The 27,980-nt window shown below is 43.0% G+C and overlaps 1 long non-coding RNA gene across 2 annotated transcripts; it reads left to right on the top strand.

The window, feature by feature from the left end:
* Nucleotides 1-137: 137 nt before the first annotated feature.
* On the top strand, nt 138-27,980 carry LOC116522814. Of its 2 annotated transcripts, none has more exons than XR_004257004.1 (3): nt 138-288; nt 26,652-26,835; nt 27,345-27,980. It is a non-coding gene; the product is annotated as an uncharacterized LOC116522814 (long non-coding RNA). The 2 variants fall into 2 exon arrangements; XR_004257005.1 differs by lacking the exon at nt 138-288 and adding an exon at nt 1,945-2,010.

The following is a 27,980-nucleotide window of genomic DNA, read 5'->3' as shown; positions in this document are numbered from 1 at the left end:
GACAGGGCGGGAAGGAGAGAGCCAGCAAAAAAAAAAGCAACGGCGGGCATCGGAGGTGGGGGGGGTAGGGGGGAGAAGGCGCGTGGCAGGATGGAACGTCCCAATTCCAGCGGGGGGGGGGAGAAGAGGGTGTTGTGGTGGCGCCCTTTGTAGGGGATGTCCGCGTGTCTTTCCTCAGACAGCCCGGCTCCCCCCCACCAGGTTTCCACCCGTCCTCCGTTTGCCGTTGGCTCCTCCTCCTCACGTCGCCGCTGCTGTGTGCACAGTTGGCTGCGAGAGCCCCGCGAGGTAGGACAGGTGCGAGGGCGCTCCAGAAAAAGGCCTTCCTGACCTTTTTTTTTCTTTTTTAAACCGCCGCTGTTGGCCTTTGTATCGCAACGCCCATCCGCCACCGTCGCTAGTGCCCTTGCTGCTGAGAGAGGATGAGGGTTACAGGTAGTCCTCGACGTATGACTACAAGGGAGCCTAAAAAAAAAACCTCTGCTGCTCGATGGAGACATTGGTTAAATGAGTTTTGCCCCGTTTTACGACATTCCTTTGCTACAGTTAAGCGAATTGCCACAGTCGTTAAGTGAGGAACAAGACTGTTAAGTGAATCCGGCTTGCCCATTGACTTCGCTTGTCAGAGGGTCACAAAAGGGGACCCTGCAACTGTCATAAATATGAGTCAGTTGCCAAACATCCAAATTTTGATAACAACAATGGGGATGGTATGAGGGCCATAAGTGTGAAAAGCAGTTATAAAATACTCTTTCCTGTACTGTTGTCACTTTGGTCGCTAAATGAACTGTAGTAAGTTGAGGACTACCTGTATTATGATGTACCAGTTTTCAGCCATGCTGGACAAGAAAGATGGGGTGACAGATAATTCCCAGTATAGTTTTTTTGGGGAGAACTGAAAAACCTTCCCCTATGAGACAAGAGTGGGCAAATTGTGGCCTCTATTATGACTTTTTTGCCTACAGCCTGCACAGGGAGAACTTATGGCTACCAGGAGAACTTCTTATGCATACCAGACACCCTAGGAGTTTTTTTTAATTATCTGCAAGGATGTTGTGGTTTTATTACAATTAGAATGAGCTACCTATCCCACCATTTGCCTCTTTCCCCTGCCAGCATTGCTCCACTTTGGGGGAGAAAAGGGATTGGCCTTTATCCCAGTATCCTGCCTCTTGCCAAAGGGCACATTGCAAAGAAAATACCCAGTAAACTGGCCAAAGTATCTGTCCCTGAGGACTGAATCATTTCACTTTTCCCCCTGATTTCCCCAGCAGTTTTTATCCAAATGCAAATGTGTAGTGAAAATAAGGAGTTGGAAGGGCTGTGAAGCCCTCCAACCCAACCTCTTATTAAATCCAAGTGATCCAAATTAAGACCTCCCTTCTCTGGATGTGCTTAAGCAGAGCGGGACACAGGGTCCAGCTTTGCTTAAGCACATCCAGAGAAGAGAGAATCTGTTTCATTTCAATTCCAATATTGAACGCCTACAGGTGGGAAGTTTTCTTTTTCCAGTGTTACTTTGCGGTAGCTTGATCATGATTGTGGATCTTTTGGTTTGGGAAGAACAAAACAAATCCTGATTCCATTTTCCAGATCATTTGATTCATTCCTTCGATTTAAAAAGCCCCACCTATCTCAACCTACAGCGGCTCTGTTGCAAAGTTAAAAATCCAGAAAATGATACAAAAATCCAAAAAGTAACAAACTTATTAAAAACAATAAAATTGATCAAAACTATTAAAAATAATCAGCAGTAGAACACAATTTCCTAAAAGTACAACTACTTGCTTAGTATGTCACTGCATCCCTGGGCCAGAAGATAAGAAGGTCAGAGCCACTCTCCCCTCTAACGGGCAGGTGACTCAGCAAAAAAAGGTCTGACGCTCAAGAGACATCTTTCTTGTCTGGACAGGACCCATAGCTCGCCCTTCCTGGCAGGGCTGCTAAGACAGGTTTATGCGATTGGAGCGAAATGGACCCTCAAATGCCCTGCCTTCATGCCAGATACTTGTAAGTTGCTGTATTCACGTAGTCCTCAACATATGACCATAATTTGTAATAGTTTCTGCTGATGAGGTGGTTTTTAAGTGAGTACCGCCTCATTTCACAACCTTTTTTAAAAAAAACCACAATTAAGCAAATCATTGTAATTTATACATGATTCATATGTTTGCTAAATGAATTCTGTTTTTCCCATTGACTTTCTTGTCAGAAACTGCCTGGGAAAGCCACAAATGGCAATTGTGTAACCCTGGGATGCTCGAAGTGTTGTAAATATATGCAGATTGCAAGCACACAAAGTTTAATCACATAGTCATGAGGATGCTGCAATGGTTATATGTGTGGGGACTGATCGTATATCGTTTTTTTTTTTTTTACACAGTTGTAATTTTGAATAGTCACTAAAAGTTGGTTGTAAATCAAGGGACAACCTGTATATCCTTGTGTGTGTGTGTCTGTGTGTCTGTTTGTGTATGTCTATTTTCGAAGTTAGACTAGCATTTGCTATCCCTATCATGTACATCACTCATACTTGAGAATTTTAATATGTGAGGATAAGAGGATGGGAAAGGCTGCATTAAATGTCAGAACATTAGGACTGAGATAAATAGGCTGATTTCCAGCTTTGCCATAAAGTCAAATACTTCTATTCAGAATCAGTTAAAGATGAAACTTTGAATGCTCACCTGTTAAAAAATCAGCTGAGGTACTCAGTATAATGGAAAATGCCCTTTGAAGGCAGTCTATAGCAGGGGTCACCAACCTTTCGAACCTCAGGGACCACTTAATTTGTAATTTTAAATCCTGTGGACCACTAATATGAATTGCCTAATGACTGGGTAGGTGTATCTAAGTGGTCATGTGACTGGGTGGATGTGGCCAACTTGATGTCACTCACATCAAGGGATGCCTTGCCAGCCTCTTTTCACCCCTCTCCTGCCAATCACTCCTCACCTCCCCAGGAAGCAGTTGTTGGAGCTAAGCAGCCACCCTGAGAAAGAGTTGGCAAAACAGCTCAGTTCAAATTGGATCTGACCGAGAAGAAGGCTCAGGTAGCAGCACCTCACTGAGGACTATGAACATAGACTTTCCAAGCAGAGGGAAGGCCTGTGGGAGTGCAAGTCTAGTTAGCAGCACCTGAAGGCTCAGTGGGCTGAGATGGTCAGCCACTTTCAGGCCATGATGCAGTCCAACTGGAACGAGGCCCTCCAGCTCTTCGCTACCAGCAGCGCTTCCCTCCAGCCTTCACCCAAAGCCCCCCACCAGGAGGCTGAAGCAGACCCCAAGTTGGAATTTCTGCTCCCCTCTGACCCGCACAAAAAGACCCTGAAAGGAGAGACACTCTGCAGCAATACTAATGAGCTGAGATGGCGCAGTGGTTAGGGTGCAGTATTGCAGGCCACTTCAGCTGACTGTTATCTGCAGTTCAGCGGTTCTAATCTCACTGGCTCAAGGTTGACTCAGCCTTCCATCCTTCCGAGGTGGGTGAAATGAGGACCCAGACACTGGGGGCGATATGCTGACTCTGTAAACCGCTTACAGAGGGCTGAAAGCCCTATGAAGCGGTATATAAGTCTAACTGCTATTGCTAATGTTCATTGCATGGATCCGTCCCAGAGGCCGTAGTTTGAGGACCCCTAATTTAGTGCAAAATAAAAAATGCAAATAATTTTTCTGCAAATTACCAAAAAAAATTTGTGGACCACTTGTGGACCAACAGTTGATGACTGCTGCTCTATAGTATTATCCTTGCCTTGGTGCAAAGACATGCAAAAACCTGTTAACTTTTCAGATGACCTGCTCCTGCATATATTGTTATCAACTGGATGCTCAATTCTCCAATGTTGGTGGAGACACGGTCATGCATGGGTTAACTCAGTCAGTAACCAATAGAACTAAGTCTACCAAAGTGGTGTCATCACCTCAGAGGAGTGTCCTCCCACTTTTTTAGACTCAGTTCGATCCGAACTGGCTGTGCTAACTGCTATTTTAATTATATTTAATTGGATATTTTTTCTAAATTTCATATAAATTACATCTAAATTGGAAGGAGTCAGGGGATAGCTCCTCAGAGCTAAATCTCTCAATTAGCCCGGGGCTTTTCAGAGAGACTCACCAGAGCTCCTTCAAGGCTTCTGCCTCTTGAACTTGCCGGCAATTCAGAGGCTCGCCTGCAAGCAGCGCCTCTTAGCGACAGCTGTTGGAGGCCCTGTTCTGCGCTGCTGCCTCTGCTGGCCTTGGAAGTCTCCCTCGTGCTGTAGCAACTCCAAGGGCTACCAAAGGTCACCAAATAGCCACTACGACCGCCAGCAGCCAAGAAAAGCCACCAGCAGTCGCTGCCAGGAAGTGCCCATGCCGCTGCTACACACCGCCGCCGCTCCTCAGTGCTCCCGCCTCATCGAACCGCCACTGCTGTTCCTCTCGGCCTCTGCACTGTCGCACCTCCCCGCAGGGCCTTCAACGCCCTCACTCATTCGGCGGCCTCGGCTACCTTGGGGCACCCGGCCCATAGGCTCTGTAGCCTCAGTGGCCATTTTGTTTTGGTGCAAAGATCTCCAGTGGCCATTTTGGAAGTATTCAATGAGTCATGAGTATAGACCATGGCCTCTTCTCCTGCCCATGAGCCACAAATACCTCCACCCACCAACAAGACCCCTTCTGCTGGGACCCGCAAGCGCAAACTGGCCCCAGAAGCATCCCCCACTGAGCAGTCTCCCAAGGCCCCCAGGGAGTCACAGAGGGGTATAGCCAACCCACAGGCTAAGGACAGTGCCACCCAGGCTCCTCCCAGCAAGGCCAAGGCCAAGACTAACCACACTGAATCCCATCTATTTTAGGCCCAAAGGCCTTCTCAGCCCAGTCCTCCTCCTGACTTATCCTCTGATTTAGAGGATGACCTCTCTCCTTGTGCATCCATCATTGAGCCTGAGGAGGCCAGGGGCCCGGGCAACTTGGCCTGCAGTGGGGATGAATCTGTGGGTGGCAGGAGCATCACTCCGGATGAGGAGCCCCTCTACCAGGAGGAAATTTCCCCTCCTATCGCTGCCACCGCTCTTGCCTAGTCTGGCAGACATAATTTCTGAGGCCATTGAACGTGGCGTAGCAGCGGCCCTTAAACATAGGTCTTCTAACCATTACCCCATGCAGGTCTGCTTCTTCCTCTGGTTCCAGATGCAGGGATGGTGATCTCTCGGTTTCGTCATCACATGAACTCCCTGGCACTTCCAGCCATCCTTCGGTTTTTGGCGAAGAAGAACGTCCGGCAAGAGATTCAGATCTCTTGGAAGGCGAGGGTCTCCCCCCTGACCCACCTGCATTTGTCGGTTTGTTCAAACCTGGTGTCTTTCGTTCTTTCCTCTTTAAGACCAAGAGAATCGCTGGCATCCCTTCTAAAGCACCTCAAGGGACAGAAGCGGACAAGGCGGACACTACTGATCCCCTCTTCATCCAGCCTAAGGTCGAAAAGAAGATGATTCCGTCTCCCAGACTCTTCATAGACCTAGTCCAGAACCAATGGGCATCACCAGATACGGGTCCTCTCCCCAATACCTTGGACAAGCGCCTGTATAACATGGGACCAGAACTCACCAAGAGTTCTGCCGCCCGGAGTTTTTTCAGAACTGTGCGAACAAGCTTCACGTGTTCTTCATGTGTTTCCGTGTAAATAAGGATATCGTCTAAATAGACCATTACGCCTTTGCAAAGATGGTCATGTAAAACCTTATTAATTAACTGCATGAAGACCGCTGGTGCCCAATGGAGGCCAAATGGCATTACCCCAAATTGTAAACAACCAAGGGGGCAGTTGAAAGCAGTTTTCCATTCATCCTCCTCTTTAATTCTGACTCTATAGTACGATTCCCTTAGGTCCAATTTAGTGAAAATCCGACCCTTCCCCAGTTGGGCCAGCATGTCCTTCATCAGTGGTAAGGGGTACAAGTTCTGAGCTGAGATACAGTTTAAATTTTTGAAGTTCACACATAATCTGAAGGAGCCATCTTTTCCCTGAACAATACTGGAGCTGCTACCTTGGGCCTTGCTGGCTCAATGAAGCCCCGTTCCAAGTTTTTATTAATGAATTTCCTCATTTCCTCCATCATTGAATATATTTGGGGCTTTGGAAGCTTTACTCCAGGCAAAATATCAATGGTGCAATCAGTGGGTCTGTGAGGGGGTAATTTATCAGAAGACTTTTCACTAAAAACATCCTTGAGGTCCCAATATTCCCTTGGTATTCGTTCCTTCCCCTCAATCTTTTCCTGCCCCCTGGCTGCCAGTGAGGGGGTAGTAGTATCAGAGGCTGGAGCTTCATGTTTTCCCTTTGGGGGTGTGGATGTTCGAATCCGCAACCACCCCTCCCTCCAGTTTATGCTTGGGTTCCATCTACGGAGCCAGGAGAGTCCCAAAATAAGAGGCCGGTCCATGCCAGGTGCAAAATAAAAGTTATTATTTCTTGGTCGGTACCCAACCGCATCTCGATGGGTTCAGTGGAAAAATGAGCAGGACCGCCCCCGCAATAGAGCCATCTATTTGGCAAAAAGCAATAGGGATTTTTAAAGTCTTTAGTTTCAAGCCCAGCTTCTCAACTATTTCAGGGCTTATCATGCAACGGGAACACCCAGAATCTAATAGAGCCAGAATTTTTTCTGTTGCGCCAGAAGAGGGCACTCTAAACTCAATTGGGATAAGCATAGGGCCAGAGCGGGAACTTACCCAGCGATGAGAATCCTCATCATCAGATTCGTCAGAAGAGCTGGGGCTTCTGTCTCCCTCCTCCTCTGGCTCGAAGCGTCGAGAAACACGGTCAGCAGCGAAGGTGGCCTCCTTCCTCTTGCCTGGAGCCTTCTCAGGTTTCCTCTCCCTCTGGGGGGATGGAGCGGGTTGGGTCAGTTTGACGTGGCAATTCACAGCACGATGCCCCTCCTTTCCACAGCGGAAGCAAGCGGAAGGCCTGGCTTTGCCTGCAAAACCTCCCCTGCCCTCACTTCTTGGGCAGGGGGGTTTTAGGGGGTGCTGGGGGGGATTTCTCAACTTCTCCCTCTTCCATGCAACGAAGCCTGATTAAGTCTAACTCAATGTCTGCAGTGTTCTCATACCAAGCTTCTAAACGACGGGGAAGGTGTCTGTTTATGTATTGCTGGTAAACATCAGCGAATCGATCCAGCAAGGCCTCTTCCGACCACCCCCTCATATAGGCTGACAATTCCTGGAATTCCTGCACATAGTCAGACACAGTTTTCTTTCCCTGTTTAAGGGCCATAAATTTCAGCCTAGCGCGACGCTTGGTCAAAGGGTCGTCGAACCTCCTCCTCATGGTGGCCATACATTCATCAAAATTCCTCAGGAGAGGGGAATTGCTATTATGTAGCCCGACCATCCAGTCGGCTGCTTTCTTTTCCAAAGCCATTAACACCATTCTCACTTTAAATTCATCTGTCTCTAAATCAGGTCCATATATTTCTATATAATTCCAGACCTGAATAATAAACAACCCGAGACCTCTGGGTTCTCCATCATACTTTACGCTTAAGGGTGGGACCTTAGTCATCCGGCGTCGCCTGCCCCCCCCCCGCCCTTGGGATGTCTCTAGCCGCAGGGGGGGAGGCTGGTTCTGGGTTTTCTTGCGCACATCCCCCTTCGGCCCCTCCAGTCTCCCTTAAGTTAGGCAGTGAGTACCTTTTCTCCAGTTCCTCTGTTGGTTCCCTTTCCACAGTTCTCTCTCGAATTCGGCGTTCACTCCATGCCTCTTCGAGGAGCCTCATGGCATGGGAGATTTTGTAGTCTTCCTCTCCAGAGCCACTCCAGTCAGCCGCTGGCTTTTTCTTTGGCCTCTTTCTCGTGACTCCAGCTTGTAATTCCTCAGGTTCCTCTTTCTGTCCCACACCCCAAGTCCATCTGGGATGGACAGCAGGTTCTTCCACTCTCAGTTCGGCTAGTCTTTCTGTTAGAGATGGTCCTGCCGTTGCCCCCAGGTCTTCCTCCTGGTCACTTTCATGTAAAGACATTTTCTTTTCTTTCTGTGAGGGCACTCCCTTTGGTAGTTGTTCGCTCCGGGTTGGGTGCGAGGTGAGATTCAGCTTATTGTCAGGTGCGACTTCATTTAATAATCAGGAAAGAAACCACTCAACTCCATTTGTTTGAAATTAAGTGTACTTTTACTAATTAGAAACGAACAGTAGCGAAGCTAAGCTGAATCTGGTTAATTAGGCACGAAAGCAAAGAATATCATGTATAATTAAATCCCCTCCCCTTGGCACCCCAGTCCATAGTCCAATGATAATTCACCCAACTGTCAGGTGGGAGATATCTTCAAAAAACATCACCAGGATGGAATGCTGGACAGTTAACCTTGGTGGGAAACTCCCTTCCTCCACATGCGCAGTAAGATGGTCAGGCAGCGTCTAGAATCTTCCTCCAGCACATAATGATTCCCATCCCAAATACCATGCCCCCCCCTCCCCGTTTCAATGGCAGCCGAAGCAGCAGCAAAGCAGAGGCTGACAGGTACCTTCTATTGACTTACTTATAATTGGCCTTTCTTCTCCCAATGCAGCCTCAGCAGCTCCTGAGGAGGCTCTTCGCCCTGAAGACAAGAGAATAGAACAAACTCTAGTCAAGAGTCCCCTGGTCTCGGCTTGGGTACCTTTGCTTCTTTCTTTAGTCGCTCTCCTCTCTTATGGCTGAGGCAACTCCAGGCTAGGCTTCTTGCCAGGGATTCCAGGGTTTGCAGGGATATTAACAAAATAAAGTCGGCCCTAAAACATACAGCAGATACTTCCTTGGATGCAGCCCGGTCAGAGATTCCAGCCCAGAAAGTCATTCAGGGACAATACCAACCGATCCTACAAGAGGCAGAAGTGATTGCCTGGACGATCTCCCATAGGGGGACATCTGTCAACCTTCGCAGATCGTTGGGACGACATCACCAACGACGCATGGGTCAAGTCCACGATCAGATTCGGCCTTCTCTTGGATTTGCGCTCCAGCCCTCCAAACCACTTTTTCCCTTGTCCCATTTCCAGGGATCCTGAAAAGATACTTCTAGTGGAGCAGGCCATTCCTCATCTGCTCCTCATGTGGGCCATTCAACCTGTGCCTCCAGGCCAGGTGGGACAGGGGTTCTACTCTTGTCTCTTTATCATGCCGAAGTCTTCGGGGGGCTGGAGAGCGATCCTCGATCTCAAATTCTTAAATCGATTCATCAGGTACAGGATGTTCAAAATGCACACTCTCCTGTCAATTCTATAGAGTGTGCGCAAACGTGATCTCCTAACATCAGTGGACCTCATGGAGGCTTACCTCCATGTACCCATTCACAAACAACACAGACGGTTTCTCCGATTCGTCTATGCGGGCCGTCACTCTCGGTATCGGGCCCTTCCCTTTGGGCTATCATCAGCCCCAAGGGTCTTCACCAAGATTCTGTCAGTTGTAGCAGCTCACCTCTGTGCCAGGCTCATTTGAATCTTTTGTTACCTGGACGACATCGTCCTGTTGTCCAGGTCACGCACCCAGGCTCTGCAGGATCTACAAGACACCTTGCAGGTACTTTAGGAGGTGGGATTCTCCATCAATTAGGAGAAAACCCACCTTGTTACCACCTCTCGTCTAGTACACTTGGGGGCCCTCATCGACTCCGCTCAGGGGAAGGTCTTACTGTCTTGGGAACGACAGATCAGCCTCAGGGAATTAGCCTTAGAGGTACGGAGGAAACAACAGGCACCTCTTCTCCAGCTATCTCAACTGCTGGGGAAGATGGTCTCCTGCTTCTCCATTGTTCCTTGGCTGCGGCTTCACAGCTGCTGCCTCCAGTGGTTTCTTCTGCCATTCCAAAAGACCAACAGCAGCTGTTCCCCAGCAACAGTCAGGTTGACTCCAGAGGTCCTTCTCTCTCTGGATTGGTGGATCTCCCTGGCCATCTCTCAGGGGTCCCTATTCAGGGAATCTCCTCGCCTCGTAGTTACGACGGATGCAAGTTTGATGGGTTGGGGCGCTCATCTGGAGGATCAGATAGCTCAGGGTCTCTGGTCTGACTCCGACCTTTTCCACAGTATGAATTGACTAGAATTGAGGGCCATCCATCTAGCTCTATTTCAGTTCCAATCTCCATTTGCAACACACATGTGCTAATTCAGACAGACAACACAACATCCAAGGTGCAAGTCAACTGCTGGGGGGGATGAGAGCTGTTTCGCATGGAGTCCGCCTTTCACCTAGGGATCTGGGTGGAAGCCAACCTTCTCTCTCCCACACTGAACACATCTCGGGCTCCAACAACACCAGGGCAGACTGGTTGAACCGCACAACAATCGACCCTGTGGAGTGGACCCTCAACCATCACATCTTCAAACAGCTGTTGACGAGGTATGGGACCCCAGTCCTAGATCTCTTCGCAACAGCATCCAACAAGCAGCTGCCCAGGTACCTGTCTCACTGCACAACACCAGGCGCGGAAGGGACAGACGCCTTGAGGTGCAGGTGGCCCCACGGTCTCCTGTATGCCTTCCCTCCCTTCCCCCTGATACAGAGGGTCACTCAAAAAATGATAGAGGAAGAGGCCAAGCTCATCCTACTCGCCCCCCATTGGCCGTGCTGCCCATTGTTCGCGGACCTAGTCAACCTCTCAGTGGGCCCAGTGTGGCGTCTTCCCCTGATACCGTCCCTTCTTCATCAGGGATCCATCCACCATCCTGACCTGTCTTGGCTGTACCTAACTGCATGGAGGCTGAGCGGGAGGTCTTGAGGGCAGCTAACTTTTCTGAGACTGTAATCCAAACTATTCAGGTTTCTCGATGCCCGGCCACTAATAGAATCTACGAATCAATGTGGCAGACTTTCAGCACATGGTGCCTCTCTAAAGAGGTCTCACTCCTGGAAGCTTCGGTTCCCCAGGTTTTGGAGTTCCTGCAGCAGGGACTAGATAAAGGACTTACGCCTAACACCTTGCGGAGGCAGGTTTTGTCTCTTCGGTTCTCTTCATCGAAATGAGCCTCTCTCCTTGCACCCTCATGAGCGCCACTTCATTAAGGGTACGTCTAATCTCTGCCCTCCTGTCATCCACCACTTCCCCTCGTGGGATCTCACCAATCCTTGACTCTCTCACTGGACCATCCTTCGAGCCTCTCAGGTCAGCCTCCCTGCATCACCTCACATTGAAGACAACCTTTCTGATGGCTATCACGTCTGCACAACACGTCTCAGAATTGGCAGCTCTTTCCATCCGTTCCAACTTGTGTATCCTTTACTCAAACTGTGTGGTCCTTCGGCTTGATCCCACTTTTGTCCCAAAGGTCAGTTCAGCTTTTCATCGGTCCCTGGACTTCACCCTACCAAACTTTTGCCTTAATCCCTCTCACAGTCTTGAGCGCAAATGTCACAAGTTAGATGTCAGAAAGGCTCTTAAGATCTATATTGCCAAGACGGCTGTCTTCAGACACACTGAGGCTCTCTTTGTCTCTTTCCATCCCACAAACAAGGGTCTGAAGGCTTCTCCATCTATGGTTGGGTGCTGGATACGGTCAACCATAACTAGAGTTTACGTGGCGAACCACCTCTCTCCTCCATCCAACATCATGGCACATTCCACATGCAGCACAGCTACTTCAGCAGCATGGACAAGGCAGGCCTCGGTGGACGAGATCTGCAAGGTGGCCCCCTGGGCAACCCCCAATTCCTTTATCCGCCATTATAAGATGGACAGATACGTGTCGGCGGATGCGGTATTCGGACGGCGAGTCCTCCAACAAGTTCTTCCTTTTGCAAGCTCCTAGCCCAGTCTCATTACCACCCGGGAACATGCCCAGCTTTGGTACGTCCCATGCATGACCACTGTCTCCACCAACGTTGGAGAATTGGGCGTTGGAACTTACCTTCTCGAGACAGCGGTCATCCCCACCCTTGGTTCCTGGCCTAGTTGTGGTGGGGATTATGGAGCTAGGTTTCAGTTTCGGAGGATTGAAAGCAGTCGACTAACGCAAAGCAGTCTACTTATCTCCATCACAAAAGCAGGAGGACACTCCTCTGAGGCATGACATCACTTTGGTAGACTCAGTTCTATTGGTTACTGACTGAGTTAACTCATGCATGACCGCTGTCTCCACTGCCTCGAGAAGGGGCGTATCAGGTAAGAACCAACACCTCATTCTAGAGTAATGCATTCCCTTGTATCCAATGTAGAAATCACCAAGTATGTGAAGGGAGATTGAGCTAACATTGTCAGTGGTGATCTGCTTACCTCTAAATATGTTGTTAGACTGGCTCTTTGGTCTAGTTCTGGATCTCAGTGTCTGTTTTCAAGCCTTAGTTTGGTTTCTGCAGACCTTTTTATTTCTGAAATTGACTAGCTCAGGTCCAGCATAAAAACAGTAACTAAAACTAATTGCAGTTTTGAAGTCTGTGTGCAAGGGATTGCTTTTCCCAATAGTCACAGCCCCCAGGGAGTCCTTGGCTGCTCACTTTGTCCTTTTGTGTAATTGTTTACAGCTCTCCTGCTGATTCCCCACAGCAAAATCTTTCTCCAACTCCAGATTTCAAACAACACTTATTCAGTGGATGCATATTAGCTGTGCATATCTACATATCTAGGTACTAGCTAAGATACATACAAAAACCTCTTTGCTGTCATCCAATAGCAGAATAATGGACCAAAAGACTTGGAGTTATAAGGAATTTAGAAGAATTAAACACTATTAGTGAGAAAGAAACTGCATATGAATGCAATAACTAAAATGCATTTCAAGCTACCTGGACTTTACAAGCGACTTTTTGATTGGTGATGTTTGGTGGTTCACTTCTATCCCTTCGTGTTAAAATAACTTGTGCATTAAAGTTGTAAGAGTAGCAGCCATTGAGGATCTGCTCTGGGTTATAGTAAGGACACATGGGGCAGTGTGATATCCTGCCTGCTTTGGTATGGAAAGGGCGCGTGGCAAGGCAACTGTATGGACCAATCCAGGATAATCAAATGTAAAGATAAAAATGCAGTTAAATGTCTTAAAAAGCTGTTTACAGTAAAAAAACTTTTTACTTTGCACCGGTTGAGATTGCACTCTGCTGCAACAGCATTAAAAAGGAAGGATAGCCCACTCATCTGTTAAAGAAACATTGGACCAAATTGCCCCAGAAACTGTGCACCTTTTATTTTTTGTTTGTTGTTTGCTTGTTTATTGGGTTATATGCTGCCCTCCCAAAGGACTCAGGGCGGCGTACAACATTAAAAACACACGTATTACAAAGTTAAAAAGGAAATTAGGTAAGAGTATCCATTTACTCAAGGCTATCACTTGAACATCTGTCCCTGCCAATGGTGGGTTCAGATCCCGTTCCAACCAGTACATGGACGCGTGCAGCGTGTGCATGCGTCTTAGCGCCTCTGCAATGGTCCAGCTGCTCAGCGGAGCATCGCGCAGGTGCTGTATGCACCATGCGCAGAAGCGCTGAAGACTTAAAAGACCAGTAATGAGGGCAGGTGGGTCCTCCAGAGCATCATATTGGAACAGTATCCAGTGCTCCGGGCAAGCTCCGGTACACCCATATCAGGGGGTACTGCCTGCAACCTACCACTGGTTCCTGCTATTAATTTGTGGAATGGAAGCATACTATTGCCTATTGGGGCATTGGCAGCATCTTCCCTTAAAGGGTCTTCACAATCTGAAATAACAGCGTTTTACTACGTATATACTACACACTGTTTGCAGGGAATTCTGTTCCTTTATGTGGTAATATCTCTAGTATTGGACATCCAGGCCTCCACAAGTGGAATAATATTTTATGGTTGTTTGGGCCTAAATATGGATTTAAATCCCTTTGAAAAAAAACCAAAAAGTGCTGGGCTAAAGTAGATCCTTTAGCTGCTACAAATATGGAAGGTTTATACTGAATCATATTTGTGAGGCATCATACATATGTAATTTGTCATAATATTCACATATAATCAATGGAATGTTGCTTAGTCAAATTAAACTTTTCTGGAATATTAATCTTGTAGAGATACATGATAACAAAGTACAAGAAAGAGTGATAACAGTTGAGCCAATATTTATGTGCTGTGGCATTTGTTTTTTATTTGGGGTGGGGGGAGAGTATTATCATTATCATGAAAGCTTTATATTTTTTGAAGACGGTTAAATTGTTGCATTTTACTATGGTACATAAAGATGTTAGCCATGTATGTCTCTGTCCCTTCACACTATGTGGTACAGATTGTATGACATTTTTTGTGGTGGTCATTAACCAAATGCCATGGTCACTAAGCAAATCAATGGTTAGCTAAAGGTGCGGATTACTGGAAGGCCAAATAAGTTATTGCTGTTTTTCAACCATGATAAAATGTAGTCATGTGGTCATAGTACATTGCAAAAGACCATAAACGTGACCTGGTTGCCAAGAGACCAAAGTTCAGTTTATGTCCCTGTAGTGGGAGTTTGACCAGGTTGTAAATGGTCCCCAGGTAGATGTATGGTAACTTCCAATAGTAGCTAAGCAACTGTTCTTAAGTCCAAGACTACCTATAGAAGGGTTTGTGGGTGAAATATATGATTTTGTAAAAATCACCCAATAGTCTTCGCACCTATGTCCATGCAGATAATCTATGGAGATTCTGTGAGTATTCTCAGTCATCCATGTCATAGTTGTCATAGGTCACAGCCTTTCAAATGGCAACTGGACTTCGTTTTTCCTTGAAGATCTGAAGAAGCTTCTTGGATGGGAAACAAAATGACTTCAAGGAAAAACAAAGTCCAATTGCCTTTTGAAAAGCAGCTTTGGGGCCCCAAGCAAATACAAAACTTTTCAGATCTAATGTCAAGTTTTATAAGATTGACAAACTCAAGCAAAAAGACTCACTTAGATTTCTGGAAAGAACTTTATTACTAGTAGAGCAATGTAACAATCTTGAAAGCCTTCCAAATAATTCTGCTTATAGCTAGTAATTTAAGGGAGAACATCTGAGTTTCTTTTGAACACTTCCCCCCCTCGTCTCATCTCTTCTAGAAATTTCTGTTTCCTCCCTTAACTTTGTGTTCCCATCAGATGTAGAAGCAGCAGCATTTGACAATTAGTAAAATCCAATGAAAACAAGAAAATAGTTCCAATTCCACAAACAAGTTGGTCCTTTTTTCTTGCAAGGAATGCTTTGGTTGAATCAGAACTATTCTTCTAATTTGAGGAAACAACCTCAAATTAGGCCTATTTATTAGAGGTCAAACATCCTATTTTTTTAATGAATAGCTCTTTTTACCTACTTAAGGTAAGGTTTAAGATTTCCACCTTTTCAAGTGTTTAATTTCTCTTACTGATTGCTTACTCTTTGCTTTGGAAGAGACCCAACATTTTAAAATATCTTTTCATAAAGTCTGGGCGCTTGTTTCTCCACCAAATATTTAAAGTATAAGGAAATGCATATTCTGATAACAAGCTTGTTGAGAAGTTTCAACGCTTTTTGGAGAAGGACTTGTGTATCTTTGGTTTTCATTGGCAAGAAAAGGAAACTGATCCAGATTGCTGAAATGCCAAAGATTCTTGCCTCAGCCTAAGTTGAGTAGGACATGATCCAACGTGGAACAGGCAAGCTACGTTTAGTTTTTGCAAGCTGTTATTAAGATTCTGCGCTGCAAAATTTTGTTTAAATTATCTTTTGATTCAGAAGTACAACGCTGAGCTTTGTTTATGTTCTGTAGTAATTTTGTTTAAAGTCAAACTGGGGGAAAGATTGAAATGCTTTTTTGATAATGATTTATCCCGCTACAAACTTTCTTAGAGAAGAAATTATCTCAGAAACCCAGATAATTTAGCATCTTATAGGGTCCTGTGAAATCAAAACTCCTTTTCATGTCACAGACACAATAAAATCCATTTTTCCCTGGGTGGAGGGATGTATACTTGCCTAGGACAAATAACACATTATCCAATCCTTAAAGCACGTTATGAGTAAGGTGTTTAATAATAACCATTTGTTTAGTGACTGTTTGAAGTTACAATCATATTGGTAAAAGTGACTTATGATGGTCCTCATGCTTAACAAATGTTGCAGCATTACCACAGTCACACAATCAAATTTGGACACTCAGCAACCAGCATGTATTTCAATGGTTGTAGTGTCCCACGGTCATCTAATCACTATTTTTAACCTTCCCAGTTGTCTTTTGACAAGCAAAATCAATGGGAGAAGCTGGATTTGCTTAATGAGCACGTGAATCACTTAACAACTGAAGTGATTTGTTTAACCCTGGCCAAAAAAAACCCAAAGTCATGAAATTAAATGCCACTCACTTAATAACTGCCTTGCTTAACAATAGAAATTCTGGTCCCAGCTATGGATGTAGTCCAAGAAGTACTTGCACTTCATCTACCGGTTATTCTAATTTCCAACAGCATTTTCTTTTTTTTCTGCACAATGTATTTTGATTTGAAATATACTGTATTGAGATCTTTAAAATTATAAACTTAACTACAAGCATACAAGTTTTAGCATGCTTCCCCATTTCCTATATTTTGAAAATTAAATTTGATTGATTTGATCTTGTTTATGCATGTTCAGTGAATGATCCTTTTAAAGCATTGCGCATGTGAGGGGGACGGGGTCACACGAGGGGGCTGGCGTGCATGCACTGGGGGGCCCATGGAGGGGGTCATGCGCACATTGCATAATGGGTGTGGGCGAGCTCATGCACACGCTTTGGCACTCGGCGACGAAAAGGTTAACCATCACTGGGCTGAAGTATTAGCTTAGAAACTAGGATACTGTGACTTCTAGTGTCGTCTGAAGCATGACAGGCAGGTGGGTGATTTGGGTTAGTCACTGGTGATTTGTGGTGATTTGGGATTAGTTACTGTCTCAGCCCAACCTATCTCACAGATTGTTGTTGTGGGGAAAATAGAAGGTGGAAAAAGTAGGTGTATTTCCTGCCTTGAATTGAGTCCCGTTCCTCCGTATATATTTAAAACACAGGATAAAATTATTGTAATTAATCCAGGAGCCACCGAAGATCAACTGGTGATGGTGCACGTGCCCACAGAGAGGACTCTACGTGCCACCTCTAGCATGTATGCCATAGGTTCACCATCACGGTTGTATATCCTGCAATACATTTATTCGATGGATAATATTTGGCTCCAGGTCATCTATAAGATTTACCAGCTAAAATCACACTGACATAAACTATACAAAATTAAATTAATAAAAAACAATGCCCTATTCAAATGTTAATTTTTCTCCAGCACAATACTATACTCCCTTGATCATGAATCATTTACTCTTTGTTCCATAGCAATAAGAATTAGGCATTTATTTAATCTTTTCTCATTGATGGCTTGTTTCGCATTACTTGCTTTTATTTTTAGGTCTATTTATAGAGAGAAGAAGGGCAATTAAAGAGATCTATATATGCATATAGATTTTTATCATAATTTCTGTATAATTAGCTAATCAACATCCCCTGCACAGCTGTGAATAAAAAAGTTTCCAGTTTTATTTATCAACATTCTGAAGTTCTTACATGAGTAGTGATGAGATTGTTCTAAACCAAATGTTTAGCATCTCTTTAATACCAGTTTCAGTAAACATGGCATCAAAATAATACAACCTCCCCCACCTGATTGCTGTCATTTATAGTTTCCAGATTTTTTTAGCACTCACATATTCTTCTAAGTTCATTCAAACACGACAAGTAAAGGACAATTTTTTTTGTACAGATACCTACCAGCATAGGATTCAGTAGACTCAGATATTGTACTAAGCAAGATGATTTTGGTTTGGCTTATTGAACAAAGCATGATTAGCTTCACATTCCTGATAGCAACAATCATGACTTAATGCATTCAGCCTAATATTCAGTCAAATCCGGCAATTCACTTTTTGTCTCATTTATTTGAAGGTTCTGCTGTTTGTACTATGCTTGCCATTTTACATATCTGGGACAACTGCAGTTGAGCTTTGCAAAGCACATCAGTCATCCTAGACATTAATAACCTTCTACAGGACATTTAATTCTGAACCTGTGTTTTCTTTGGACTTGTTGATGTATGTAAAACTTGAAGGCAGGACAAGAAGCAATGGATGGAAACTAATCAAAGAGAAGCAACCTAGAATTAGGGAGAAATTTGCTTACAGAACCTCTTGCCTCCAGAAGTTGTAAATGCTCCAACACTTTTTAAAAGAGATTGGATAACCATTTGTCTGAAGTGGTGTAGGGTTCCTGCTTGAGCAGGGGTTGGACTAGAAGAACTCCAATTCTGTTATTCTGACTATGTCATTTGCAGGCAAAATTCTCACTCACCCATTACTTTTTAAAATGTAATCATGTTCAAACTTGACTTCTTTATTAGCTGAATTATAACTTAAGAATTTGTCAGGAAATTGCATTGTCAGGGTTGAAATGGAATCAGAGATGCTGACATAAACCAGTTACTTATAGTAAATAAGATAGGCAAACAAGAGCATCATCAGGCAAATCAATGCAGGAACATTAGGTAAATCAGGGCACATAGAGGAAAAAAGTGGGAAACAAGGAAACTTCCCCTTTATACTTGCAGTAACCAATCACAACTCAGGTTGCCTCATGTAGGGGCCAGGTCTGTTCAACTATTTAGTTATAACTCTGTTCTTACTCATTGTCCAACCTTTCACTGCTCCAGCTATTACATTTTAAATTTCTGTTCTTGCTTCCAATCTATCCTTACTGACTTAACTTTTGTTCTTTTGTTTTAAAGCTTTTTTCTGTGTTACAAGTAGTCTTCAACTTACAACAGTTCTGAAAAAAATTGACTTACACACTTTTACACAGCCTAGTGCCTGTGGAGGACATGGCATGAGGTGGTGTGTGTGTAATAGACAGAGCAAAAGTGTTGCAATGCCTCCAGTTGTTCATAAGGGTAAATATCCACATTGGTGCTGCAACATTCGTAATCTTGAGACGGTGTCGTAGGTAGTGGAAGGGGGTTATGTTGCAACTTTGAATAGTTGCTACGTGAAGTGTCGTAAATCAAGGATGGTCCAGAGATCTGATCCAACAGGGCATTGCTTATGTTCTTAAAACATTCTATAATATTTTGTAATGTGAGAATGCTCCAACCTTACCTCCCCTTGGCTACTTTCAGCAAATACGCTTAAGGAGCCAAAGAAAGCTTAGATAAGAGGCTGCATGTATAATTCATCCTTCTGTCAGTTTTGCTTCTTCTGTTTCTGGCACCCCCAGGGCCCCAATCATCAACCAGTGAAAAAATTCCTCTGAACATCAAAAATGCTTTTAATGTAACAAGGGATGGAACAGTTGTAAAAGCCACATGGAGAAACTACAGATGCAGCATGTGTGGATGTGAGCATCATCATGACTCGATTTCACAAGATTGTTTAAAAAACAAAAGCCAACATCTTCCCAAGAAGCACAAATAATCATCAGTGCAAATGAGGTTCCAATTCTGTACTAACAGCTGCAACCTCTGAAAGTGGGTGGGTGGGGGATTGCCTGAGATTTTTGCATGCACTGTTTTTTTGAAATCAAGATTGTTTCTTGCTGCAAAGTGGAGTAGAGACCTTCAGGAGACTTTCATTGAAAGGTTATTTAGGTTTGAGATTGTGAACAGAGAAAATTAGCATTGCCATAGGCCATGTGAAAGAGAAGTCAGGCAAGTGTGGCAGAGGTTAAATTACAAGATAAGCAAATTGTGTGTTGTCTTTCGGCCTCTGATTTTATTTAACACACATCTACATAGTCAGGATTGGGAACCCCATGCAAAAGCAGAAGAAAATCCTAGCCACCCACTAGGGCCTTCCCTTAAAAAAAATACCAATACCATGCACATTTTTCTGTAAAGAGGCAATGGCTCTAAAACATCTCCAAAACATAAAAATATACATAGTAATAACTTGCTAAGTCCAACACACTTCATAGGAATTGTATTTAAATTAGGAGGCAAGAGAATTACGTATGTTTGCTGCTTTGAGTTTTATTCAGATAAAGATGCTTGAATAAAAATAGGAATAATAATAATACCACCACCACCATATATCACTGGAATTTGCAACAAGAGTCACACAACACACTCTCACCATTATTGCAGGAGTCTAATTTGAAAATTGGAGGTTCAGTGTGGAATTTCACACTGGACTCACCAGGTCTGAAAGGCAGATAATCTTTCTTTAGTCAAAGGAAGAGGTTGTGCTCCTCAGTGTTATGTAGGTCCAAAATGCACAGAACATTGGGCAATAAATAGAAAATAAAGCCAAGGCTGAGATTCTGTTGCTGGCTGGAAACAGTTCTAACAGCAAATGGGGAGAACATTTGTGAAGTCAACTTCAGAAGAGGAATCTTTCAAGGGGACTTGCTTTTGCCACTACTGTTTAACACTGCATTAACTCCACTGACAATAATCCTATGAAATACAAAACTGGGATACCAAGTCTCAAGCCAGCATGGCAAAAAGTAGATACATCTACTGTACATGGATGTTTTAAAAATGTATGCAAAAAGCCTCACTGAACTTGAATCAATACTCAACACAGTTCAATTATTCAGCAGCAACATCAGAATGAACTTTGGATTTGAAAATTTGCTATATTATCCATGCAGCGAGGAAAAACGGAAAAAATAGAAGGAATTGAACTGGGAAATTGAAATCATGAAAACACTAGCAAAGGATGATGGTTACAAATACCTAGGTATATTGGAAGCAGATAACATCTTGAATGGAAAAGTCAGAGTCAATGCAAAAGGAATACATCAGGAGGGTCGTCAAAATATTAAAATTAAAATGGAATACTGGAAACATAATTAAAGCCATTAATACATGGGCAATTCCAGTGACACACTATTCAGCTGGAATCATCAACTGGACTGTGGCTGGAAAACCTGGACCGGAAAACACGCAAACTTTTGAATATGTACCATGCTTTAAACCCATGGTGACAACAACAGGTTATACCTGCCAAGAAGAATAGGGGCAGAGGGCTATTGCAAATCCATCAAACTATATAGAGGAAGAAAAATGAAGTTTGAATAACTATGTGAACCAAAGTACAGAAAAATTGCTGCAGGCTGTAAAAACGGAGAACATAAAAACAACAGAAACAAAGACAAAATATAAAGAAAAAACAGCTGGATGACAGATTAATTAAGTGGATGGAAACCCAAAGCTTTGTATGGACAGCATTTGAAAAACATTGAAGGAAAATGTGATAACACAACATGTTAATGGCTTAAAATGGGAACCATCAAGAAAGAAACGTAAGGTGTAATATTTGCTGCTCAAGAACAAGCACTACAAACTAATGCAATGAAGCGAAGACAGAAAAATCCACTGACAATGCAAACTGCTGATTCTGCAGTGACAAAGTTGAAACTGTTTCACATTTAATATGTGAATGCAGCAAAATTGCACAAACTGATTACAAAGCTAGACACGACCGAGTTGCTAAATTAATCCACTGGTCATGATGTAAAAAATACGACTTACCTGTATCCAAAAAGTCATGGGAGCACGAAGTGGAAAACGTTACTGAAAATTAGAAGGTGAAGATCTTGTGGGATTTTCGAATACAGATGGATTGTCATTTGAACACAACATGCCAGATATCATGGTTATAGAGGGCCAAAATGTACAATTTATTGACATTGTGGTACCAGGAGACACCAGAATAATAATAAAAAAAAAACTGGAAAAAAAAACAACAAAATATTGTGACCTGGCCATTGAAACTATACGGCTATGGATGAAACATGTAACAGTGATACCCATTGTTGTCAGGGCACTTGGTATCATGTCCAAGAATTTTGCAAAACAGATCAAGAAATTGCAGTTTCCTGCAATAACGCCAGTGAAATTGCACTACTAGGAACATCATATATTTTAAGAAGATACTTGGTTGATACCTAGGACACTAGAAGCAACCCATACCAACCATTAGCACTGGTCAGTGGTATTTGTGACACATCTTTAAGTGTTCAGTTGACTGAGTTCATGTTTAATGAATAAAAGAAATAATGATAATACTTCCATAAATCACCAGAATTTGCAACAAGAGTCACACATCTTATCCCAGCAATATTGCAGGAGTCTATTTAATCTTTCCCAGCTTGGTGGCTTGAAAATTTGAGGTTCAGTGTGGGATTCCACACTGGACTCACCAGGACTGAAAGGCAGATAATCTTTCTTTATTCAAAGGAAGGGGTTGTGCTCCTCAGTGTTATGTAGGTCCAAATGCCCAGAACATTGGGCAATAAACAGAAAATAAAGCCAAGGCTGAGATTCTGTTGCTGGCTGGAAACTAGATTTGGAAATTGGGATTCAAATATTTAGATTGTACAATGGAAGTTGTACTTCCATTGAAAGCAGTTATGAAGGCTCAGGATATTCCTTGAACTTCGGGTGTCACTAGATTCACAGATGATGGATGTGGCATACAGTCAATTTGTATAATGTGTAATACATTTGTCTAATTGCAACTAATGTACCAGATGTCTGAGCTAGATTGGGCACTAATTATCCTCAGCTTGGATACACTATCACAACATGTGCTTTGTAAAACTTCCCTTGAAAAGCAGTTGAAGTTAGAATTAGTGAAAAATGTAATTATTTATTTTATTCTGTTTAATTGCCTCCTATTAGAATACAATATTTGTTTGGTTTTTCTGTTTTAAGTGTACGCTGCCCATAGTTACAATGTGAATGAGGTGGGTGGTTTCTAAATTTGATAAATATAATATTGCAGAGACCTCCCTGGTTGCCAATTGTTTGCCAGGTATAACTCACTGTGTTTATATTAATCAAGTTCAAACCTACATGGCACTTGAAGGAAAGATACCTGTGACTGTCTACAGGAGACCCAAATTTCACACATTAATCCACTTCTGGCCTTATGTTTTGTAAACAGCTTGAAAGGTAGCCTTGCAAGCAACATGGTTACATTTCACAAAGGCATGACAAAGGCAAACAATTAGTTTGTGAAACAGATGAGAAAAAGTGGAGGTAGGGAATCCTCAGGTTATTATTTACCATAGGACGAGCCTCCTGCCTTTATTTTTAAAAGCAAAATTGTTGCCATCTTTTGTTGCTTATTTTGCAGCAATAACTTTGCAGTCGGGTGACTTATTGTTCAGATTTATGTTCCAAAAAGATGATTAGAAAATACTGAAATAAGTCACATTGGAAGAATGAATATGAAAACATATTAAGAGATTTGATTCCTGTGGGTTAAAGGCTGCATGTAAGAACTGCCTGGGTTAAAATCGTCCTTTCCAAATCCTGATTTCTGTTTTGTTTTTTTGACAATTCATCCATTCTGGTCCTGTAGAGAGTAGCAGTATTGTGTAAATGTTTACTTTGCCAAAGTCAAGTTTAAAGAGGGTTATAGCAGAATTTATTACAGTGTGGCTGTAATATGTGTATGGCCAATCCTATCAAGATGCACCTGGATCAATAAATTATTTGCTGCTTTCTGCATACTAATTACCTTCAGTTATTTTTAGTCAGATTAGACAGACCAAAACAGCTGATCCAGTGAACCCTATTTAAAGATAAAAATTATTTATTTATCTGTAATTGAAAACTTAACACTGAATGCCTCTTTTAATCTATTCACAGGATATCATTTTTAAAAGCGTTGTGAAAGCATTGCACAGCTACAGCACTTCATTGGCTTCAGAGTGAACATTTTTTTCATATTTAATAACAGAAACTTTGTAAGAGTTCTAATCTATATACCAATTTGAGTGAAAGATAGTGTTAGGTATATATCTCTTTCTTAACCAGAACTGGTTTGTTTGTTTATTTATTTGCAGAAATTTATTATTTTTGCAATTCAAGTAATACAGCTAAATACATTAAGATTGAATTGGAAAAATGTGCAGAAGCATCAGAGTTGGGTAACTCACAAACAGTAACCAAAACAATAAAGCAATTTTTAAAAAACCATAAAAGCCCACAAAGAACCTCCTGGTTCTCCCAAATGCAACACATCCTACACTTCTAAAAACAATTCCAGAGATTCACTGAGATCCAGTCTCATATTGTCTCAAGCTTTAGTGTGAAATCTACACTGAATTAATTTTGAAATCTGATCTTGCCACAGCAAGGGTGAGCTATTTGAAGTGTAAGCGACCAACAGAAATAATAATACCCTAAATCAGGGGGGGAATGATGGCCCTTTTATTCCTCCTGACTCGGGAATTCTGGGAGTTCAAGTCCACAAGTCATAAAGAGGACATGTTCCCCATCTCTTCCCTAAATAAACCAAATCTGATTCGACATCATTAATCACAGCGTATTTTCTTTGGATAAAACTTGTTCCTTGAATACTAAAGGATTTTTAAAATCTGGGTCCTGTAACAGATGTCTGAAGTTTAAAAAGCAGTGAGAGAGTTTCTCTCCTCTCTCCTTGCCACCACCTAATAACACTTTCAGATACAGAAGAAGTTTTCTGGATTTAAGGAGAAGTGGCAGAGGGAGCTGACCCTAGATGCAGGGATGCTGTTGCCCCCCCTCCCCCCCAAAAAACAACAAACACTAGAATAACAACACAAAGGGAATTGGATAGGAAGTTAACCAAGGCTGCAACAATGAGTCTGCTCAGTCACCTGGCTTGATGGAGCTTCTGTATAAAAAGGCAGTCTGCATCCAAAGAGCTATGCCATCTGGGTAAAAAGATGAGAAGTATGTAGTGATGTTTGTTTGGTAATTGCCTACAGAGATTTGTCTGGCCTAGGTGTATGTAGAAAAGGTGAAGCAGGTGATCTTCGATGGGATCCCAGCTTGTCAACTCTTTGGTAATTCTAATAGTTTTGTGACATCATCTATCTAAGCTAAACTATCAGCTACTGTTATCAGTGGTCAAGAGTGAAGATGTCCTTCCAGGATGTAAGTTGCTCTTCAGAAGGGCTGCTGAATTGGGGGGGGGGCTCCCCCTTTTTATAGCAAACTTCTCGAGGGGTATTTAAAGATTGAAAACTTAGAAAATGTAAATTAATTTTTTTGTAAGGTTTGGAAAACACTAGGCTGAAAACTATTATAGGGAAGATAATTTCTAACATTAGTACATTATTTTAATAATTTAAGATGTTAATTTCTTAATATCAAAAAACTCCATGTTGTGGTAAAGGAAAGTCTGTTCATTCAAGCGGAAGAATGATGTGAGCTGACCTACGGATGTAGGGATACCCACAAACAGTGGGCTTCCAAAAGTCAGATTGATAACAGGAACTGGATTACATCAGTGACTTTTACTCAAGCAACTAGCTTTACGGAGCTTCCACATTAAGAGACAGTCTATATCCGAAGAGCTAGTCCTCCTGGGCAACAAGAAAATGCACTGTTTTTCTGATTTTTAGGAGGTTAACTCTCCCAATGGCATTGGGCCCGGCACTGCTGGCTTACAGAAATGTGGGAGGAGTGATCATTGTTAGTATTTCAAAATGCTTAAAGCCAGGAGACCTTTAGTCTCCTTGGAAACTCCAAAGCCTTTGCATACTCATACCAGCTATCTCTGGCATTAACTCAGTTACAGGTAGTCCTCGACTTACAACCATTCTTTAGTGACTGTTTCAAAGTGAAAACGGCACTGAAAAAAGTGAGTTATGACTGTTTTTCACATTTATAACTTGCACCCATCACTATGGTCATGTAATCAAATTTTATATGCTTGGCAACTGGCATATATTTATGATAGTTGCAGTGTGCTGCGGTCACCTTTTGTGACCATCTGACAAGCAAAGTCAATGGGGAAGTCAAATTCACAACTCTATTACTAACTTAACAAAAGCAGTGCTTCGCTTAACATTGAGGCAAGAAAGGTTGTAAAATGGGGCAAAACTCATATAACAACTGTCTTGCTTAGTGGCAGAAATTGTGATTGTAAGTTGAGGCCTACTTGTGTTACTGTAAGGGGAAAAAAATCCCATTTCAAGATGTAGATGGATTTCTAAGGGCTGCTGGATTCTGGGAAACCCTCCCCATTTTGTAGCCAACTTCTGAGAGGATTGGGATATTCTATTCTCTTGGTATTAAAAGACACTTGATTATTTTTCCTATTGGTCAGGATGACTGTAACAGCCTTAACCTTTGAATTAGGGAAAGGTTTTAAAATTTGATAAACTACCATGGCTATAGAATGCATCAAACCATGCAAAACCAAACTGAGGTTAACACTACAGGTAGTGCTCAGACTATGACCCCCAATTGAGCCCAAAATTTCTTTTAAGTGAGTTTTGCCTCATTTTATGATTTTTCTGGCACAGTTGTTAAGTGAATCATTGCAATTATTAAAGGAAACATGGAGTCATCTGGCTTCTCCTATTGATTTTGCTTGCTGGAAGTTGGCTGGGAAGGTTACAAATGATGATTACATGACCCCAGGACAGTGCAGCAGCTATCATAAAGTACACGCCAGTTGCCAAGCATCTGAATTTTGATCATGTGACCATGTTGCGTTGCTGCAACAATCATAAGTGTGAAAATCAGTTATGAGTCACATTTTTTAGTGGCGTTATAACTTTGAATGGTCACTACATGGTTGCAAGTTGAGGATTGCCAGTTCAACCCAGATTTTTTCCACTTTGGGTGATCTCTAATACATGGATATTATTACAAGATCTAAATCTGCTGAATTGGAACAAAGGGATTCTGAATAATAGACTCCATCCATTCTTTCTTCTCTGTTCTAGGGGATTAAAAAAAAACACATTTTCACTTTTTTGTGAGGGGCGAAAAGCCTGTAGCAAGCAGCAATCCAGGAAATGGTGTTTCAAATTCTATGGCAGGAAAAACTGAAGGACACCCCCAAGACCCCTAGGAGAACAAAAGTAAAATTTGTGATCGATATGGAAATCCAAAAAGTGGAATAGTGTGGTGAGTAGAAAACTTCTAGTGTGGGATGGGGGATTGAGAGGGACAAGGAAGGAGTTCCTTCAGGAGTAGACTCCATGTATGACATAGAGGAGTCATTCCTGCCTCCTCGTATGTTCAAGGTTGCAGAAAGGGACTGGGCAGAGGCCAGTGTTCCTGACCCATCAACCTCCTCCTTCTGCCAAAGTTCCTGAGTCTACACTGACTTCACATGAGCATTTTTGCTTTCATGGGACTGTACTTGGAACCTTCAAGACTGTTCAGTGGCACTTGTTTAAATATTGGAAACTGGGGAGGGAGATTATGGAGAATAGGATTGTTTTAGGCCCCCTATGAGGCTTCTCTTATGGCAGTTCCATGAATCATGAAAGCTTTTTAATAGATGGGATTGAGTCTCAAAGGTAAGGTGTTGCAAAGACAGGCCTGATTTTGATGCATTTTCTTCATCTGGAGAAGACCTAAAAAAATAGCTGAGGGCCACGGCTCCTGTTTGTTTCCAAATTTCCCCACAGGGAAAAAGAAGCTCCTCTTCATTAAAATAGAGCCTCCATCAAGTACATAAGGCCCAACAGGAGACTGCCTGTGCCAGAAGAGACCTGTGGTAAGCCAAAATTTTGACAAAAGGTCCATGAGAGGAATAGCAAGGCAGCCAAAAAAGTAGCTGGTTTGCTGTGACTGGGTTTGGATCTTGTGTTTGGATCCCAATGTCTTTCACCCAATCTTAGTGTGGTGCAAAATATTCCTCAGGATGGAGGGAGTTTCAGAAGGCTTGTAAGTTACCTCTGAAGGGAACACTATTAGAGACAAGACCATTTGGGGCAAGACACCCCATATATCTTTGACTTATTGCAGCAAAAGCACATCATTCAGGGTCTCAATTTTGGGGTCCTTGATGTTCTCTGAGCTTAGTGGTTTTCTTGCAGATGTTTCATTATCCAACTATCATCAGTGCTGGAAGGGAGTGGGGTTTTCTCTTTGTTTATGTACAGGCGGCTTGGTCTTTCAGTGATGATGGAGTGCTCTTGGTGGTTCCTTGATTAGGCTGCGATTTATTGTTAGCTTGTGGGTCGCTCCATTGGTGGACACAAGGCAAGACACACGTATAAAAAACCTAGCACTGATGATGTTACCTAGTTGGGTAGTGAAAC

The sequence above is a fragment of the Thamnophis elegans genome, chromosome Z, assembly GCF_009769535.1.
Source record: "Thamnophis elegans isolate rThaEle1 chromosome Z, rThaEle1.pri, whole genome shotgun sequence".
NCBI lineage: Eukaryota > Metazoa > Chordata > Lepidosauria > Squamata > Colubridae > Thamnophis > Thamnophis elegans.
The sequence above is the reverse complement of the archived record's forward strand: the minus strand, read 5'-3'. Positions and strand labels throughout refer to the sequence as shown.